The sequence below is a fragment of the Dasypus novemcinctus genome, chromosome 2 (assembly GCF_030445035.2).
Source record: "Dasypus novemcinctus isolate mDasNov1 chromosome 2, mDasNov1.1.hap2, whole genome shotgun sequence".
Classification (NCBI taxonomy): domain Eukaryota; kingdom Metazoa; phylum Chordata; class Mammalia; order Cingulata; family Dasypodidae; genus Dasypus; species Dasypus novemcinctus.
The window spans coordinates 170,978,628-171,000,150 of NC_080674.1; the positions used below are offsets into that span (position 1 = coordinate 170,978,628).

Below are 21,523 nucleotides of genomic sequence, written 5' to 3' on the forward strand. Positions count from 1 at the left end.
ATATGAGTTGCCATGGAAACTGATAATGGTCTAGTGCGTTCACTTTCTTCATAGGGGGAAAATATATCTTTTTTTCTACAACTAGCAGGAGATGAGGATTTATCCTCCCATCTGCAAGATATCCAATAGCCCAGAGGACTCATTCTAAATTACCTAGCCCTTTCAAATCATTCTAGAAACTCACGGCTGCTAGTCAAGATGGTCCATCAGAACTGACACACATCATCCTATTGATCATCCCTCTGGAGACTCATAAAATGTTGGCAGAAGGATTCTAGAGAAGGAGTGTGTGTGTGCATGCGCACGTGCACCGCGTACATGTACCTATTTGTGATGGAGGACAGAAAAGAGGGAAGACCTATTTTTCATTTGTGCCCTGGCTGAACTGGGCCATTAGATGTAATAATTCAGGAGCTGTCTGAACATGGGTCCTCACTGTAAAGATCTGGAGAAGATTCTTTGAGGCCTAGGATCACTCTAATTGGCTATATGTGTAGGAGTTAAAGACAGCTGCTCATAGAATTTCTTGAATCTAAGTAGGGCACACATTTCCAATTCTTAAGCTAAAAAAAAGATTTTCACATAAAAAAGATGCAGAGAGATTGGAGATTTAGAGCACTGTTGGTGGGACTGTAAAATGGTGCAGCCACTGAGGAAAGCAATATGGCATTTCCTCAAAATTTACACATAGAATTGCCATATGACTCAACAATTCCATTTCTAGGCATGTCCCCCCAAAAAGTGAAAATAGGGTCTGAAACACATACTTGCACACCAGTGTTTATAGCATATCATTCGCAGTAGCCAAAAGGTAGAAACAACCCAAGTGTCTGTCAACATACGACTGGATAAACAAAATGTGGTACATACACACAATGGAATATTATTCAGCCGTGAGAAAGAATGAAGTTCTGAGACATGCTATAACATGAAGAACTTTGAAAACATTATACTCAGTGAAACAAGATAAAGACATAAGGACAAATATGGCATGTTTAAGAGATGATGAAATAGAGCAAATTTGCAAGGACAGAAATTACAATAGAGGTTACCAGGGGATGGTGAAAAGGGTGGCGGGTAAAGGGGAATTATGTTTGGTGGATATGGAGTGTTTGCAAATAAAATTAATACCATTTTAAAGAAACACTGTGTTTAAATGAAAACGTCAATATCTGCCACACAGGTGATTTCTACAAATTACCTAGAGTGTGACTGATAAGATATTGGCCTTTAATCCATTTTACTGTGGCATAAACATAAAATTTCTGTTAATTTCCAATCACCAGAGTGTATGACCCTTAAAGAATGCAGTGTGATTGCTTTTTTAGTGGGGTAGAGCCATTCATCCATTCAATAAATGATTATTGATTACGATTATTATGAATAATAAATGATTATTGAATGATTTTATTGCTATTATTGAGTGATGGCATCCAAGCCAGTATCTTTTCTATGTGACTTTTGTTAAGTCACTTTACTTTCCCCTCAATTTTATCTTCTTACAGGGAGATAACAATTGTAAAAATTGCTTCAAACTACTTTGTAAAGAGTTTTAGCCTTAATGGGTGATAATAAATACCAGAGTCACAAAGTCCAGCAAAAAGAAAAAAGAAAGTCATATGGACAGGTGAGATAATAAAGATAAACCAGAGCCAATTCAAACTCCAGGAAACAGTCCCCCCCCGCCCCAACTCCAATTTTTTTGCTCCAAGAAAAAGAAATATCTATATATAATTTCTTCAGTCTGTAGAGTCTTTAGACGTCCCTGGATAATTTCTCATTTGGGTCATCCAAAGCTGTGAGATGGGCATGGTGGATTCTGCTGAAGCCTGGAGAGGCTAAAAGACCTGCTAAAAGTCACAGAACAAACCCATGACAGACGCGATGAGAACCCAGTTCTGCAAATTTGTAATCCAATGGCTAAACCATCATCATACACCCATCTCAAGAGAGGGCTGAGCCTTCTGACAGTAGCCAGTTCCTCTGCATTCCACCTGCACTGCCCATAACAGAAATATTCTTCATGGCAAAAGCCACTGGGGCCAGGTATTTAAGTGCAAGGAGGTGGGAGGGTCTTCTAGAAGACACCTCTGTACAAAGTCTGTACCTGTGTTATGAGTTAAGTTTGTTGGTGCTGTTGCTGCTGTTGTAATCTCATTTATTCCTCAAAGCAGCCCAGCGGTCAATACTAGCATGATACCAATTTTAAAAATAAGGGTTAAGTCCCTCATTCAAGGTCAAGGAGTCAATAACTCGTGGTACTGAATAGGAAGGGAAAAAAGTAAAACTCTTATTGTTTAAAATTCTGCCTAACAAACCCTGGGCCCTGGCCTAGGCACTTTCATATACTGTATCTGATTTATTTTTACTGCCTACCTCTGAGGTGGGCATTTAGGCTATGCAAGAGGAAACTGAGGTTCAGAGAGGTTAAATTGCATTCTGGGGATCTCCCGGCAAGTAAGTACCAACCCTGTTCTACCTCATCAGGCAAAACCTGTGCTCACAACCTTTACAATGATGTGTAGCATTCGTGACATAAATTTCAAAAGACTGCAGGGGAATGAACTCTGTGCAGCAACTTTGAGACTGAAAAATGGTGGAAAATCCTCTTTGCTCCCTATATGTGGATGTGGGAAGTCAAGAAATAGGAATTCTTAAACAGGTCCAACCAATGTTCTAGCATGTTTAGTGTAATGGACACAGAGCTGTGCTGGCAAAGGTCATGTCCATCCACCACTTATTAGCTATGTGACATTGGGCAAACTAGCTACCTTCTGGGTCTCTTTTCCCATGTGTGAAATCTGATAGTGGACTAGATCAATACTGGCAAGTAGACTTCAAATCACACACAAAGGCTGATTAATTAATCGGTAGTGGTGGCTGGAACTCTGTGTCGTGATGTGACCTTGAGGCTTTACCTTCGCCATGATCTTTTAGCGAGCTCTGCCTTGGCTGTTGGAGGTGGGAATGGTAGCACATATATATATCATAGATTTACCATCCCAAGACTATATGAGTAGTAAACATTTGTAGTTTTGTTGTCTTTGTTTATTCACTCAGCCTTTTGCAAAGTAATTCCTATTTTTGATTTCCATTTGCTGCAGTAATAAATTCTCAGACCCTGCATGGATCATTATTTTCGAACTACAAGGAAGAACCCACCTAAGATCCATTAATTAAGCATTTGCTGAACAAACCTATCTTTCTTCTTACCAGCTCCCTGATTTCATGGACTTCAATTAATCCAAAGTTTTGCTTATATCTTTCCAGATTAAAGAATCTTGAAATTTCCAGTCTATCTCCTCTTTCTTAATCGTTATAATGATTAGAGGGATGAAAATCGTAGGGTGTGAAGAAGGAGTTTTTTTTCTTGAAAATTTTATCATTTTTCACTTTGAAAGAAGACAGCTTAGTGGCAACATGATTGAAATTTATAAAAGCATAGCAAATGAAGTTGATGGGGGGATGAGCAGCTCATGAATACATGAATACAGCAATGAGGTCTCTTTGGAAAACTGAGTGAAGAAAGTTACCTTAAGGCAGAATTTTTCCAACTGTGATCTGAAGATCTGGGCTTTCTTGGAAGTACTTCTGGGGCTACAGGAGACAGGAGTGAGGGGAGGGGTTGATTGGGTACCCACAGGCTTCATTTCTCAATCTACACCCTTAGCTTCTCTTATTTTCAGGATTGTGAATGAAGAGTTCCTGCAAGAGTTGGTGTGAAGAAGCGGTGATTTGGCAGAATGTTTGAAAACTGTGCATTTACATAAAAGAAGAAAGTAATGTTCACGTAATAGCCAATTAAATTACTGAAAATGATTGAACCCATTATACTCAGCATTGCTCCAGAAGATTAAGAGAAAACCATTGATTCAAAGAGTTTCAACCATTTTTTGAAGGATAAACCAAAGATAGCTACCAGAGGACTACATCTAACCCTACAGTAAGAAAAAATTAAGCCCTGTCTAGCTCACCTTGGGTGGAAGTCAGTAGGAAGAGTCTTTGTGAAATTGCCCTTGCCTAGATGACACTCTGCTTTGTTCTGAATACCCTTTCTAGAAGCACCCTTTTTAAGTAGAAAATAGCATGCTTGCTCCTGAGCTGGTAGGAGGATTGAAGATGCAGCAAGAGCTCGGAATCAATTAACTTTGATTTTCAAAGCAGCACTGCTGACATACATGATAATTAAAATCTCACATTAGTTATTATTCTATTTGCTTTGCAGCAACACACATATACACATATGCATGTGTACACACACACACAAGGAAAAATGTGTCATTCTTACTCTCAACAGGTTTCAAAACCTTTCATGTTCCACATCAAAGTACAAGTAATAAAAGGGAGAGCATTTTAAATGAACAATACCTACCATCAATTCAACAACTATTATATGGCAGATCTAACAAACAACTACAAAAGTAATATTGATGGTAGCTACATATGGAATCCTCAACTCGTGCCAGGTACTGTTGTAAATGTTTTACAAGCATTAATTAACAAGCATAATTTAACATACACACCAACCCTATGAGTTAGGTGTTCTTATCATACCTATTTTACAGTTGAGGAACCTAAGGCATGTTATGTTACAAAATAAATGGTGAGGTCAGGATTAAAACAGACTGTCTGGCTTCAGATCCCATGATCTGAACCACTACGCTGTGGCTCCTTATTGTAAGGTATAGAAAAATACCTTATTTAAAACTTTACAATAATTATATCCTACTTCACAGAAGAGAAACTGAGGTCCATGCAATTTAAGAAATTTATCCAAGTTATACAACTAGGAAATTTTATACATGGGTTTTGAGTCCAGATTTGAGTCCAAAGTTTGTTTAATTTCTATAATAGTAGGAAGCTTCTCATGTATAATACACACTAGAGCCACTTTCTGTTTGATATTTACAGACACAGAGAAAATTGATGGTAAGATGACAAAAATCTGTCAAACAACATCATCTTCATCTACCCAAATACCATACATGTTAATTTCTAACTCCCAAACACGTGTTTAATCCACACCCAAGAAGAATGTTTTCTTGCTGGAGAAATAAATCTGTCTTAAAGAACTGTGGTATTGATGTGGTTCAGGATCTCATTGCTTCTTGGTCAGTAAAGAGGCATTGAAAAGCCCAAACAAATAAGCTTTCAAAGACATGTAATTAGGGGTACAAATAAATACGTGAAATGAAACTCAAGGATGCTGCATTGCAAGGTTATGTGGAAATGAAAGTTGTGTTTAGACACTAGCTGTTAGCAGATTGCGACTCATGTAGCCTCTGAGCTCTGCCTTTGACTCTGAAATGACTCGTGTAACTCAATCTGTATTTAATGATGAAAGTCATCCAAGACGAAGCCACTGATGTCACCCATATGCAATTTCTAAGCTTTTCCGTTTTTCGTGGATGGGGTGGCTGACCACTGACCGGCTCTGCCAGCAGAACCTTCCTGCAGATGACACAGGTTAAGAGATCTCACTGGCTGGCACGAAAGGAAGCAGGAACTCTGGCCACTGTAATTAGCACAGAAGCATAGAAACAGATGCAACTCACCACGTGGCAGGCCTTCGAATGGGGAGAGGGAGGGAAGGGACACAGACCTGTACTCTTTGTCACGGACCCATTTTATTATTTTATTTTATACAGTTTTACTGAGGTATGATTGACAAACAATAAACAGTACATATTTAAAGTGTGGTAACTTTTGACATATGCATATACTTGTGAAATCACCACTGCAATCAAGATAATGAACACATCCCAAACCCTAAAAGTTTCCTCTTGCCCCTTTATAGTCCCCAGTTCCTCCTCACCCGTTTCCTCCAGACAACACTGAATTGCTCTCTGTCCTATAGATTAGTTTGAATTTTCCAGAAAAGGAATCAAACAACATGTATTTTGTTTGTGTGGAGGGGGTCTGGTTTCTTTTGCCCAGAGTAATTGTTTTGAGATTCATCCATATTGTTGTAAGTCCTTCCTTTTTATTGTATGGGTATACCACAATTTGTTTATCTATTCATCTCTCGTGGACAACTTGGGTTGTTTTCAGGTTTTGGCTGTTAAAGCTGCTCTGGATATCTGTACACAATTCTTCATGCAGACATATATTTTTCTTTTTTTCTTGGTTAAATACGTATGAGGGGAGTGGCTAGGTCAAATGTTGGGTAAATGTTTAACTTTTTAAGAAATTGCCAGACTGTTTTACAAAATGATTTTCCCATTTTTCATTCCCAATAGCAGAATATGAGTTCCAGTTGCCTCACATTCTCAACAATTCTTGGTATGGTTAGTCTTTTTAATATTTAGTCATTCTAGGGAGTGTGTAGTGGTATCTCACTGTGCTTTTAATTTCCTTAATGTCTAAAGAGTGTGCACATTTTTTCATGTGCTTATTTGCACTTGTTTTTTTATTTTTTGGAAGAGTTTGTTCAAATGTTTTTCCTATTTTTAAATTAGGTGTTTGTCTTACTATTAGTTATAAAAATTTCTTTACATATTTAGATACAGGTGCTTTTTTGCTATATGCAAATAGTTTCTCCCAGTCTATAGCTTGCTTTTACATTTTTGTAACAGTGTCTTTCAAAGTACAAAAGTTTATGATTGTATAAAGTCCAACTTACTGATTTTATTCCTTTACAGTGCATGCTTTCATGTTGCATTTAAGAAATCTTTGCCAAACCGAAATCAATAGTCACTAAGCTTTTCTCCTGTGTTTTCTTCTAGAAGTGACATAATTTTAGATCTTACATTTAGATTTAAAATCTATTTTGTTAATTTTTGTTAATGGTATGAAGTAAGAGTTAAAGTTCTTTTTTCCCTTTTTTTGCTTACACCTATTCAATATATGCTTATTGTTTTAGCACCACTTGTTAAAAACTTTACCCTTTCCCCACTGAATTGCCTTGATACCTTTGTCAAAATCAGTTGACTATTAGTGTGTGTCCATTTCTCGGTTCTATTCTGTTCTATTGCTCTATATGCACAGACACATATTTGACACAAAAATACTCATGTTTTCATGAGAGTCTTGATTGTGAGCTTTTTATTTTTTGGTTTTGAAAGCAGACATGACCAAATCAGGTGACAATAGAGGCGATAATTCCTACATGAGTAAGGAATTTTTTGGGTTAATAATAAAGTTCATTGGGGTCTAACCTTTACAAGAATGGAGGTATTGCCTGTATTATTCACCCTTATTCCCAATGAAGGGATTGAAAAATTAAAAATTATGTAGTTGGAAGGCAGCTGAAACAGGAATTGAGGACTGTTGGATCTAGTTCTGGCTTTATTGCTCGGTGGTATTTGAAATCGAGTAGTTTACTTAGTCTTCAAAGCCTCTGTTTTAGAAAGGGGATTATTAGAACAGATAGATACAGGATGACCAGAGAGTCAGTATGGTAAGGATGGGGGCACATATATGGTGGAGGGTTTAGACATGGCATTATGGCTCTCTCCAAACAACTAAAGGCTGATGTAGACAAGTGATTTAATTTCTCTGTGTGGCAACAGAGTAGGGTTTCTAAATGGGTTTGGCAATATCTCCATTTACATTTCAGGCTGGATAATTCTTTTCTGTCCTGTACCTTGCAGGATGGTTGGCAGCATCCCTAGCCTATACCCACTAGATGTCAGTAGCACCCCCTAAACCCAAGCTGTGGTAGCCAAAAGTGTTTCCGGACATTGCCAGTGTCTCCTGGGGGGCAAACCACTACAGTTGAGAAACACTGCTTTAGAGTGTACAGCTAGTAATCAGTGTAGTAGGCTATAGGAATACAAGGAGGAAATTAATGATGGTCAGAATTACCAAAGGTAGAACTAAGCTGTCTAGGGTGTGTGGTATGTGGTGGAAGTGAATTTTCTACTATATTTATTTTCATTCATCAATTGTAGGCTATACATCATAATAGATAGTCAAACACTTAGTAGATGGCCCCAAAGTAGGTGCAACCCAAGCTTTCTAAGTCTCATCTGTACCATGAGTAAAATAATGTCAACGCTACAGCATTCTTTGAAGATTAAATAAGATAATGTACATAAAGTCCCTGAATAGAATCTAGCACATGGTATGTATTTAATACATGGTAGATATTGTTATTATTATTATTGTAGAGGCAGAAACACTTGCACTTCTTCTTCCCACAGCAGGAATAGTCCACCCTGTCCACTACCTTCTTAGTTTCCTCTGCAAGGGAAGAGAAGATGCATGTCTGACTGATCAGTGCCCAAATATTGACAGGGAGTTCCATTATCACTAGTGGTCAAGGTCACTGTATCTTGAAGAACGTGTCTTTTTCTTGCATCTCTGTCTTCCTGTCTCCATGTGGTAAAGAGATGTAGGCAAGGCTAGCCACCAGAAGGGCTATTAACCTCTCTCTTTTTGTTCAATGCCCATGGGTGGGGGAGTAGACTTAAGTCCCTTCTTGCAACTTGGCCATCCCTCTTTTCCTACAAGCATGCACTGCAGTACTGGGCTCAAGACTTAGATGGTGAGGATGTATGTATGTATGTATGTATGTGTGTATGTATGTATAGATAGATAGATAGATAGATAGATAGATAGACAGATAGATAGATAGATAAGCATGGAAGTATAGTGCAATTTAGGCTTCAATAAGCCCAAGAATTCAACCTAACCTTTTTACCAGAACATTTTCACAGCTATCAACAATATATACTTTGCATCACTTTTTGCTCCTACCTAGTACACAGTTTTCTTGGGAAACCAATAAAGTGATAGGGTGATAAATAGAGCTGGATTGGGCTTCTTAGGGTCTCAGATTCTCTATCTTCAAATTTGCAACTAATCCATAATAATTTAAATTATATGATCTTTAGAGCTCTTTTCACCAATAAAAAATTATGATTCTATTTATGAATCTGTAAGAGAAGGCTGGATTTTCTTCTAAGGTCTAATTATTTTCCTTTAAGAACTCTAGTTATTTTCTCTGTATTTTCCTTATTATCTGACATTGAACAGAATTTTAGGCACAGACACTACTTAAATATTTTGTACTCTTTAGGATAAGAAAAGCTGTGCTTAGGTATCTGTTGGGTGGATCAATATATATTATACTTTTTTTCAGAGCAGCTTCTGTAATAACAATTCACATTTTGAATAGAACTTTAGTCCTTAAATTTTATCAAGAAGGACACACAGTCAAGCATGGTAACTATTTTCTAACCCTGTTAATAAAAGAATAGCTTTGTCATCCCTGAAAGAGGTATTCATAATTATCTTTCACTGACTGTATAAAGAGAAAATAAAACAGAGTCAGTTTTCTTTTAAGGACTTTGCTTATCCATGTGTTTTACTGAACTCAGTAAGGAATGGGTAAATATTTGAGATCTTCCTATACCCAGTCTTTCCAAACATCAGAGCTCACATTTTATATACACCTGTAGCAATAGGTTGTGCAAGAACTGTCACTACGTCTGTGCCCAAGGGCATATCCTTCTGTCTACTCTTTCCCTCCTGACTTCTCTTTGCACCACTTCCATGGAAATATTTCATTCTCCATCTTCCATTCTCACCAAAAAGCAAATTGTTCTCCAGGCAGAAACAACTTCCATCAGAGATCACAAAGAAATCTGAATAGTGTACCTGTTTCCTCAATTCTGTTGCTGGTTTCTATATAGTAATTCACTTCTTCTCCCATTTTTGTTCTGGTTGTGCTCTAGGATCTGTTTGTGCAGAGGAATACTAGAATTCTCCAGCAACCACTGTGATCACCGCCACAGCCACAACTGCAGGGCTGGCTAGGCCACATGTAGGGGGTCTCGGACCCTGTCCTAAACAGTCTGCACATATTCCCAGAGTTGTATTCTTAGGTAAGAGAAGAAAGGACCAGCAACTTTAGGATATGGCTCCTAAATTCTAAACTTCAAGAAAGAGATCGAATTCCATTTTTATTCTTGGCAGATCAGGCTGCCTGAGCACCTTGTTACCCTCAGAACGTAAGTTTACAGTTCCATTTACTTACTTCTATTAGGCATTTTACAAACACTTATTACAACATTCTTGATATTTCAGTGAAAGGAGGTATGACTGTGTTTTAAACTGTGCACATGTGGCTTAAAATAATCAATAACCGAGCAGACCAGAATTCTACTTTTCCTGAGATCTTGCTTCCTGGATAGGCCAAAAACACACTATCCAAGAATAAAAAGTGATGTGATGATCCCTAATGCCCCAATCAGCACACTCAGGTTTCTTTTCTTTTTTGCTTCCCAGGCCAGGATTCCCATACTTTTGATACAGTGGAATTTCCAAATAAATTTTGTGGTCTTAGTTGGTCAGGGCTGCTATAATAAAGCCCCACAGATTACTAAGCTTAAATAACAGAAATTTGTTGTCTTGGTTCTAGAGGCTCGAAGTCCACAATCAAGGTGTCGCTGGGGCCACATTTCTACATGCTGGGGGTAATCTATTCCATGCCATGGCAGTAATCCATGGCATTTCTTGGCATAGTTTAATCTCTGCCTCTGTCACATGCTGCCTCTCTTTCTGGCTCTGGTTCTCTGTCTGTGGTCTAATTTCCCTCTTATATAAGAGAAAACAAATGTTTAGAAAGATAATGCTATTTGCTTACATTCTTATGGCTATCAATGTTGAAGCCAGGAACGCAACCAGGTGTGTCCATAATCCATGTCAGCAATTTATACTTCCTTCCTTCTTTCTTTAATTGTGAGCCTGTCCACAATTTCTCTGACAAACCATACTCCAGGCCTAAACCAACATCCCTTTCTTCATTTTCCTGGTCCACAGGGAATCACCTCTCTTCTGAACTCTTCTACTATTTTATAAGTACCACATTAGGCATTATTCTGCTTTCTGTCATTTGCCAAAATGTTACAAGTGTCCTGACTTTTCAGCTAAAGTGTAAGCTAGCTGGGATCTCACAGGCATGCAAGATATAATTAAGAAACAGTGAGATGGGAAACGGATGTGGCTCAAGTGATAGAGCTTCTGCCTACCATATGGGAGGACAGGGTTCGATCCCTGGGGCCTCCTGCTGAAAAAGGAGAAGAGAAAGTGTGACTGCATGACATGCCAGTGCCCGCATGGGAGCCCACACGGTAAGCCAGTGCCTGCACAAGTGCTGTGTGAGTGCCCACGTAGTGAGCCAGTGCCCCACGCAAGTGAGTCATGCAGCAAGATGATGACACATCAAAAGAGAGACAAGGGGAGGGTCAAGGTGAAGCAGAAACCAGGAACTGAGGTGATGCAACTGACAGGCAATTTTTTTCCCCATTAGAGGTCTCCAGGATTGAATCCTAGTGAATCCTAGAGGAGAGAAAATGAGAAGAGAAGACAACACAGACAGCAAAAAACAGCAGGGTGGGAGGAGGGGGAGGGGGGACATAAATAAAAGAAATCTTAAAAAGAAAAGAAACAATGAGAGCCAACTAAGAGCATCCCACTTTTATAGCTGATGAGCATATGACAGGAGGAATTTTCCAGCAAGTTACCCAGAGCTTTGAGAACACCCAGAAGGATGCATTCAGGAAATTAATGGGTCTCAGTGGTCTGGCAAGTCTGTCTCAGATGGCTTATTATTCATTCTTTCTTTCCCCAAATGCTTATTGAGCACATAAGTGATGCCATACACTGGAGATGCAGTAGTAAATAAAACAGATGCTACAGCTGAGGGTCCCTTTCAGAGCCTCAGTTTTGAGTTGGCTCTTTCAACGACTGCTCTTCCCAATGTCATGGAAACACAAGTGCACATGAGGTCCCTCTGACCAACTCCCATCAAATTTACCTCCCTCCACCCATTCAAAGGCCAGAGGCTCATTAGACGAGGTTGGAGCGGAATGTGGCACATTTGTTTAATGGAGGAGGGAAGATGATCGTTTTAAGTCCTTGGCAGATTTCATTGTCTTTATAGATGCAATCAATTGCATCCTAGAGCCCCACCTCTCCTTCTTCTCCTCTGAAAGCTTTCCAAGACTGTCCTGTTGCCAGACTTCTCTTCTAACTGGCTGTATTCATTATGAAGATGGGGAGAAGGGGTGAAATGCATCTTACTTGAGGAAGAAAGCAGAGTACCTGGAAGTGCATGGGGCCGAGTTTCACAAATGTTGCACATTTGGCAAGACCCACACAACTGCCCTATTAAGTTGAATGGCTCTATTCTCCATCTGCATGAGCTATGTCCTGATAGGCTGAGTAACTTTACAGCCAATAGCCTGCAGGTGTGCAAAAAAGCACTCGAAGTCCACACCAGATGTCTGCGCCTAATTAAAACATAGCCTGAATGTGCTCTTCCCTGGGCACTCAGCAGTCAGGCCTGTGGTGCTTCTTGGGGCAGACAGTGGTAAAGGCAGAAAACATAATTCTAGCTATAGATGCAAATGCTGTAAGAAATCCACCAAGGAGCTGAAAGTCAAAAAAGAAACACTGGAACCATCTCATGCCCTCTTTCAACATAATTTTTGTGTTGGGGTCATGACACAATGAATGTTTCTAGGTTTCAGGCCAGGGACAGAGACTCAGAATTAAGGATCCCAGCTTGACTTTCAGATCCTGGAGTCATACTGCTCTGATTACTGGACGTGTTATGCAGTCCTGTAATTTTGTCCTAGTGGACAGCTGTGTCATTTGGGTTCTGAGATGGGTTCTACAGACTTTAGAGAAAAGAGCAGCTGAAGAGCTGGCAATCACCGAAATAGCATGCAAAGAGACGTGATAACAAGTAACTGCACTTTAAAGCCTGTAGTAACTAAAATGTGTGGTGATAAGATGCTTTATAATAACTTAAGAATTCACCAAAATTCGTTTCCTCCTTCTACTTTCCTAATGTGTTCTCTCTTCCTCTTCTTCACCTTCGCCTTCTCCCTCTCCTTCTCTGTCTTCTCTATGGGTGCCAATTTGTCAGTCTCTCTTCCTCTGCATTTCTGCTTTTTCTTCTCTACTTTCTTCTCCCCACAGGCCTCCTCACTGGTTTCTTCCCCATTGCCCCCATTTTTTGTGGACTTTGGAGTTAAAAAGACTTGAGTGTGAGTTCTGGGACTGGCAGATTTTCATTTTCTTTTAATAGAATATATTTTTTCCCTATTCCGTAAGCTTAATTTAAAAATCAGTTGAATTCAATTTCAGGGTACTCCCTCAAAAAACGGAACTGAGCTTTTGAAAATCTGGGGAACTTTCAATATATTTCTTCAGGGACCTCAAGGGGCATTATCTATCACTTAAAAGGGGTCTTCACATTCTCACTGTCCCATTTCCCAGCTTGTGGTGTTTTATTTCTGATGATACATGTGGTACTTTTCCTCAGTATATTTTATTGCAAAAGTTATGCATTTATTTTTAGTGTAGTCTTAGAGAAAAATGAAAATAACACATCAAAATAATGATTTCATGGTAAAGAAAAAAGAAGTCAACTTAAAGAATACTAAGGAAACTGCAGAACAGATTGTATGCAGGTATAGCAAAAATCATGAAGATGGTTCTTGAATGACTGCAGATTTAGAAGGAAAGGAGCTTTCTGTATGGTCTGTATTACATACTTACCATATATAGGGTGGACATTACACTAGGTCCAGAATTATCTTGTGATCATTCTTGTCACCATTCTCTAAAGCAGCCTTACTAAAGGCTCTGAGTGGTAACAAAATTTCCCTGAGGAGATGGAGCTGGGATTGAATAAAATATTTACCCTCAGTTCTGAAGCCACTCAACTTCAATTATACCACAGAGCACCTAGAAGGATGCGCAATGCCAGCACTTTTTAAGCTTGCCATAAATGACAGATGTTCACCATCATTATCATTTATGTAAAATATATCTGATCAGTTCTACGAGGCAAATGTTGCTCTCTCCCTTTACAGGTGATACAATAGGCATAGAAAGGTTAAGTAACTTACAGCAAATATTGAGGAGTATTTGGGATTCTGCCTACAGGACCTAATAATATGGTACCATTAGTACTTCCAATTTTCAGTCCTGCTGGGTGCTGGTCAAGGGTATTGGGTGCCCATATTTGAGGTATGATCATAAAACAATAAGAATAATGTTTAAAGAATTATTTTACAAACCATGCATAATGAGGTCACTCATTTTACTTTCTCATCTGGTTTCAACCCAAGCCAGAGTGGATGAGAAAATGTACCTATGGTAGGAAGAAGTCTAAAATGGCCCCGAAGATTCCCAGTCCCTGGTGGACACATACCTTCTCCCCATTCTTCAATCAAATACTCTTCTAGGTGCTGTTGAGAAGGGATTTTTCAGATGTAAGAAAAGGTACCAAATTGTTTGCTGGTTAGGGAGATCATCCAGGATGAGCCTGACAAAAAAGGTAAGCCTTAAAAGAAATAGGCTTTTCCTGGTGAGAGAGATTTGAAGCATGAGAGGAGTTTAACAGAGATAGATTTCCATTGCTGGTTTTGAAGAGGGATGGATGGAGGGGGTCACCTGGCAAGGAGTGCAGCTGGCCTCTGGCTGAGACTGGTCCTCAGCTCCAGTGATCGGCAAGGAAATGGGAACCTCACTGCTATAACAGCAAGGAACTGAATTCTGTCAACAACCTCAAGAAGCTTGGAAGTGGATTCTTCTCCAGAGCCTTCAGGAAGGACAACAGGCCAGCTGACACCTTGATTTCAGCCAATCGTGCCTTATCACGACTTCTGACCTATAGAAACTATGAGGTAATGAGAGGGTGTTGTTTTAAGTCACTGAGTTTCTCGTAATTTGTTACACAACAATAAAAAACTAATACAGTATCTGAAATCCTAGTTTTAAATGTACTCAACCGAATCACTCATTGTATTTTTGGCACTGAGTTGAGTAAATCTTACTGCTTATTAAAGCCAAATCCACATTTTAATATTAAGTATAACAATATCTGTCACTGAACAATTAATATGTATTCTTTGTGCTAAGGACTTTATATCCATTAAATCATTTAATATTCACAACCTTAGAAATTGGGGCACATTATGAATCCTTATTTTACAACTGAGTAAAGTGGAGTGTAGAGAAATATTGAGGGCAACAAATATTCCGTTATTTAAAGAAAAAGCCATTATTAACAGTTATAGCATTCTTTAGAAGCAAATTTCACTTCTTTAATAAAGGCAGGATTCTTTTTATATGCCTTTATGCTCATCTTAGAATAGTACTCCTCTGCTTAGCCTTACATTTCCTCATCCTTAAGAAGATGATGAATAAAAATAAATGATCAATGAGAATACGGGGTAAACAAGAGCATTGTCAGCCTAGGATCACTGAAGTATACTATCTCAGTGCTCAGCACTGTTCCCGGCATGTGGTTGGCTTGCAAGGGGATGCAGCTCTTCTTAGGACCATGCTCAGGTTACACCTGAGCCATTGCTGGTGGGTTGTATGTATGCCAGGTTGGCTCTTCCCAGGTGTTCCTTTCCTGCTCACCGTGCCCATCACTTTGGAAGTGGTGTCTATGGGATGGCGCTGGGATGCCCCAGCTTTGGCTTTATGTTTTGAAAAGCCAGGCTTCTACTGGGGGAAGTCAGAGTCTTTCGGCACTCGAACAGATTTCCCCAATCTCCCTGGGTTGCTGTTCTGAACTGAAATCCACAGGGTAAATCCTTAGGGAGAAATCTGTTGATGGTTCTAAATAGTTGCTAATTCATGGTAGGCACAGACCACACGGAACTCACTGGAGATAATCAACTATGAAAACTATCCTGTTTTTTCCTTAATTTTGTTGCATTGACGTGGTGGGAAGGTCCCTGGGGTGGAAATCAGAAAAACTGAGGGTGTGTGGTGGCAGTGGTATCGTTGCTAATAAGTTCTGTGGTTCTGTGACCTTCAGGAGGTTTCTTAGCCTCTCTGGAGCTCAGGTCAGGCATTCCCCAAGACCATTTGGTCGGATGCTAACCTGGTTGCTTAAGAATCACCTGAGGAGCTTCAAAAAGTAAAGAAGCCTGGTCCCTGTCCTCAGAGATTCTGAAAAATAGCTGTAGTCTTTGCTAATGGAAGCACCATATTTTTACCCTAAGGAGACTCTGCAATGCAAACCAAAGGAGCAGGGAGATCTATGAAGTTGAAAGCATGAAAGCGGGTGGCATGGCCTGGGTCCCAGCCATAGGCAGTCTTAACAGCTCCTCATGTGATGCTGGGCATCAGCTCAGCCAGGTTTGGGAGCTTTGGGTGAGGTGATTTCTGGGGTCATTTCTTGCCCTGTTGGAATGATGCTGTTACTAATAATGAGATTTCTCATTTGTTCAGCTAAATGCTTTGTGTTCTATTTGTTAGGTACATAGGCAGCTCCATCATGTAGTTGAGGTGCTATAGACTCAGAGGAGTTAATTACTTTTCCCAGCAGAACACAGTTAGGAAGTGACAGGTCTAGGTCTCACACCCCATTCCATCTGATTCTTGACTGCCCTGCCACAGCTCATGATTCAGCAGTGTAGTGAGAAGTTCTGGGTGAGAGGTGCAGAAACATCTCACCCCTGTTCTTGTGAGTGATCACATGTGGGACAGACATTCCCATCTTCTCAACTCAGATTTCCCAGCTCCTTTGTGCAGGTACAGGTCTGGTGAGGTAGAAGCATGGTGCTTCCACTGGCAATGATGAAAGCTACTTTACCAAAGCTAATCTGGGGACCCCGAAGGCTCTTGGGCCATTGCCATGGTAAGGACTCCTTTAAGTGTTTGTGGAATTATCACTGATATAATTCTTTCTTCTGTTTCTTCTGTTTCTTCATCTACGGACTCCAGATTTCCTCCCCAGGTAAGAAAATGTAGCAGAGATTCCCAAGCACTCAAATTAAGGATGTTTTCTCCAACATAGTTCATTAGAAACTTCACCATTGTCACCCAGGAGGTGGTTGCACAGGGTAAATGACATTGGTCTTTAGGTATGCACTGTAGGAAGTGGAGTTGGAGGCCTGGCAGCCTAATGGCAGCAAACGAGAACTCTCTGCCAGGTGGTACTGGCTGGACTAAGCACCCTTCACACATTATCTCATTTCACCCAGAGAAGCCGCGAAAATCTAGCCATGTGCTAGGAGAAAGGGATCCAGAGTTCCCATTCTGGTTCTTCCATCAAATTGCTGTGTGACTTTAGGCAGATCTCTTAATCTCTCTGGATCATCAGAGTTTCTACATCTGTAAAATGGGATAAAAATACCCTGTGTCCCCTCCCTTGGTGCCATTAGACTCAAATGAGACCCTTTATCTGCAAGCCTTTGGAAAAGGATGAATTCCTTCATCAATATGCAGGTCTATTACCTGTTCTCGGCTTCCAGCACTGTCCTGGGGCCATTCTTTGTTTTCCTGGGGTCATTCTCTGCCCTGGGAGGCAGTTGGGGAGTTGATCCATGAAGGACCTACTGATTTATATTTCATTATCCCAGATTGGGAGCAAGAATACCAATCTAGTCTCTAGTTTTTGCTGGGTGTTCTCTTCTGCAAGTGACATGCACCTGAACTCAGGCTCCAGCTGTGTTTGGCAGGGCCTTTTTGTTTTCTACAGGGAGCCTCTCTTTTCTGGCTTATTTTTTCTCCCCCTTACTCAGAGCTTCTCTTCTCTGCCTTGTTTTCACTCCTCGTCTCACTGTGCCCTAGGACCACGCAGTCCCTATGAGCCATGAATAAAGTCAACAAATGGGGGAAAATGGTGCTGGGGGTATATTCCTTATTGCCAGCATCCCTAGGCCACGGGTGCCTGTGCAGCTTCAGATGAGTCTCCTGAAACAGGGTGGAGGAGAAATGAAGTCTGTTTGACTCCTTTGAACACAGTCCTGTCCATGATCTACAGCAGCTCTGCAGAAGTCAGCAGGCTGTGGCTTTGTTTATCAGCCACACTCTCGGGCTGGCCCCTGCCCGTATCTTCCAGGCCATGCTATCTGCAGCCAGCCACGTCAAACTCCATTTCCAAGGGCTGAAAGATGCCAGTATCTGCAACTGGCACACCTAATCAAGTTTGCCCCTTCAGTCAGGGGTCCTTGAAAATGTAACTAAGCAGACTTTAGGAGAGTGGATTTAGTTAAAATTCTGATGCCTAATTTTAATTAGGTAGTGCCTCATTTCTTTGTTTTCATGGCTAACTGTCTCTTCCAGTATTTTTTTCTTCTGAGGAAAACTATAAGAATGCAAGACATAAAACAAAGTGTGTAGGGGTCACATTGTGTGTGATTAGACATGGGCTACAGCTTTTTGTTTTTTCTTTGTTTTTTTTTGTTTTTTGTTTGTTCTAGCTTTGATCCGGATCACAATTCATCTTGACTTCTTGAAAATAATATAATGAATTGCACTACTCTACCAGCTCTGGAGCTAGACTGTCTAGGTTCAAATCTCAGGTCCATTGTTTACTAGCTACATGGCCTCCACCAATGGTTCAGCCTTCTGCAAGTCTAATTGATAAACTGGCAATAATAACAGAAGCTGCTGGGAAGACCAAATGAGTACCCAACAGAATCCAATAAAAAGTAGACTTTAGGGAGCAACTGTAGCTCAAGGGGTTCGGTATCTGCTTCCCATGCATGAGGTCTGGGTTCAATCCCAGGTACCTCCTAAAAAAAAAGTAGTTATTATAGTTACTGTCAAGAGCCAGGGGACATTTTATCTAGGTGTCTTGGGAGTGGATGGTAGGTGTATCAGGGAGCTGCATGGCATCTCAGAAAGTAAGCTCTGTGAGGGCCTGGTTTGTGCTTTATGCACTTGTTGTTCTATTCCCAGTGAATGAGACATAGGAGGTAATTGATAAATTTTTGTAGAATTAATGAGGCAGAGAGACCTACATTTAAATCTCAGTTATGCTACTTTTGGGCTTGGGCAAGTTATTTATCTTTTTTGATTCTCAGTTTTGCACATTCATGAAGTGAGGAGAAGAACAATTTTTCAGGGACAGCTACCAAAATAGGCTGTACTGTGTGTTTACCATATACCAGGCACTGGGCTAAATAATTTCCCTGAGTTTCCTCATTTCATCTTCACAGTGGTCCTACAAGGTAGGTACAATTCGGATCTGTTTTGCAGATGGTATAACTGATGTTCAAAGAGATAAAGGAATGGGCCAGTCACAGCGTCTGAGTGATGGAGTTGGGGTTCCAAGCCAGTTAGACTGATTCAAAGACCCAGATTCCTCACCCCAGTGCTCTATGTCTCCTACAGACTCAGGGATGTGATAGGAACTCATATGGCAGCCTCTGCTGCTGCTGCAATGACTAAGGAATTTTCCTCTGTAACACGTGGTACAAAGGGAAGATTCAGTCAGCCTAATCATCTAGATGCTTACATTAATATGCCTGCACTTGAAAAGTCCTGCCCAGTCAGAACTCAGAGGCTGCGATTCAGTGTGTATGTCTGCTACCCTGGGCAGAATACTGATTTGAAAATCAAAACAAACACGTGTTTTCTGAAGGCATTTCACTCAGGCAACTGTTAATAATTCCCATGTGCAGCTGGCCAGGAAGGCAAGAGGAAGGGGTGGATTTCCACATCTGGTAAGCTCTGAGTGATCTAATGAGATGGGGATGAAATAAAATAAAGGCAGATGCCTGAGCCGGGTCCCTGTCTTCCCGAAATATGATGGGATATCACAAAGCTGGGCAAAGTGCAAGGGTGACGGGGCCTTAGAGGCCATCTAGCCCCAATGAGGAACGAGGACCAGAGAGACTGGGAGAGTCAGGGCTAAATAAGGGATGCTGGCAACCCTGACGAAGGCTCTGCTTGGACTCTCCCTATAGTGGACACTAGGGTTATGTTTGGCCAGCACCCGTTCCCCTATTTTCTGCTGATTTGGGGAACCACTCACACAGTCCAAGCTCACTGAAGCTGGTGCTCTTCCCAGCACACCACACTGCCACTGCTCAAGGCCACCCCCGCCATCCTGGATAATCCTGCTGCCCAAGGCCCCATAGCCAGTCCATGGCAGAGTTCTTGCCTGAATTTTCCCAAGAATGGATTGGGAAATCCAGAGACAGAAGATGAAGGCTTAGTTTCTCTAGTCTTCCAGGGCTACTGTATAATACTTCTTTCTTAGCATCATGGTGGGGTTTATTTGGCTAAGGTATCAAGTTTTGGAGCAGGAGAGCATTGTCAGAGAATTACATAGGTGGGACAGATGACGGGCATATTTTCCTGTTATTCATTGCTGCTACCTGCAAGTTGGCCCCAGTCATGATTATGTTAGAAAAAGACTATTAGACACAAACAATGAATAAGAAATTCTTTCCAAAATAATCTTTAAAGGATTTATTTATTGTAGCCTGGTTGATTATAAGAGTAAGAGATTGGAATCTACCTAATTTTCCGTCTATAGGGGATGGGTCATATAAATTTTGGTACATTCACTTAACAGAATATTATATGACCAATAAAAAGGATGAAAAAGCACTATATGTACAATTTAAAAGCATATCCAAGAAATAATCAGTGGAAAAAAAACAAGATGTACAACAGTACATATACATTTTCGTTACAAAATAAAGGAACATTCACCCATATATTTGTATAGCCATACTCTCTCATTGGAGGGATTCACATGTATAAACTGGTTGCTTTGGGGAAAGAGAGTTAAGAGGCTGAAGACAGGATCTGTGGAAAGCTTAATTTTCACTGAATATCCAAAATACTTTAGAATGATTATACAAGATATGTGAATTATCTATTTAAAATAAACACATAAGCAATTTTAAAAACGATAATAAACAGCTTTTTAAAAAGTATAAAACTTCACTTGAAAACTGTATCTGAATGTTCCTCCATCCCTTAACCCAGATCAGCAAGCAGAATTTGAAGGCATTATTTTTTCTTTCACAGTGAAGCTCCACAGCTTCAGGCAAGGAGAAAATGTGCTCCAATCCAATAATGCCCTTCCTTAAGCAACCTGATGACACAAAGTGAGTGGGAAGAGTTGTCCGAATTCCTACCCATTCACTATTTCTCCTAATATTCAGAATCGGGTGAAAGGAGTCTGACAAACAATTTCCCCCGTTTTAAGTGGCTGGGCAGCAGAAGTTTCCAATGGATCTCTGATAATCTCAGTGGCTTGCCCACTAGAGAGTCATGGCTTGTAAGCTGTCAGTTCAGTAGTCCCCATAGTGATGGCTTTAGGGTTGGGCAAGATAATCTGCTGTGGTGTGGGTAAAAGAACTTCTATTCATAACTTCAACTATAAAAAATGGGATAATAATACTATATATCTCAGGAGGTTGTGGAGATGAATAGGATAATGCATATGTGATAAACAGCTTGTAAAATTGATCCCAATGATTCCCACCTTGAGGGGACATAGAGACTTACTTCTAATAAGTAGAAAGTAATGGTATGTCACTTCTATAATTAGTTTAAAAGGGACTGTGACTTCCTTCTTGCTGACATTTTCTCTCTGACTATTTTTCATACTTGTCCTAATGAAGAGGACCATGTGGCAAGGAACTGAGGGCCATCTCTGGACAATGGTCTGTGAAGAACTGAGGCCCTCGGCTCTTTTGCCCTTGAGGAAGTCAATGCTGTGAATAACCACATTAGTGAGTTTGGAAATGCATATTTCCCCAGTCAAGCTCTTAGATGAGACTGCAGCCTCAGCCAA

The 21,523-nt window shown here is 40.3% G+C and overlaps 1 protein-coding gene across 2 annotated transcripts in view; it reads right to left on the reverse strand.

The window, feature by feature from the left end:
• ATP10B (ATPase phospholipid transporting 10B (putative)) overlaps nucleotides 1-21,523 on the reverse strand; it is a 259,276-nt gene that overhangs the window by 170,421 nt on the left and 67,332 nt on the right. The window contains exon 3 of one of the 2 annotated variants that reach the window (XM_058281736.1): nucleotides 3,534-3,705. The exons of the other annotated variant lie outside the window; for it this stretch is intronic. The gene's annotated coding sequence lies outside the window, so the exon portion shown is untranslated. The remainder of the gene's footprint in view (nucleotides 1-3,533; nucleotides 3,706-21,523) is intronic. 2 annotated transcript variants of the gene reach the window in all.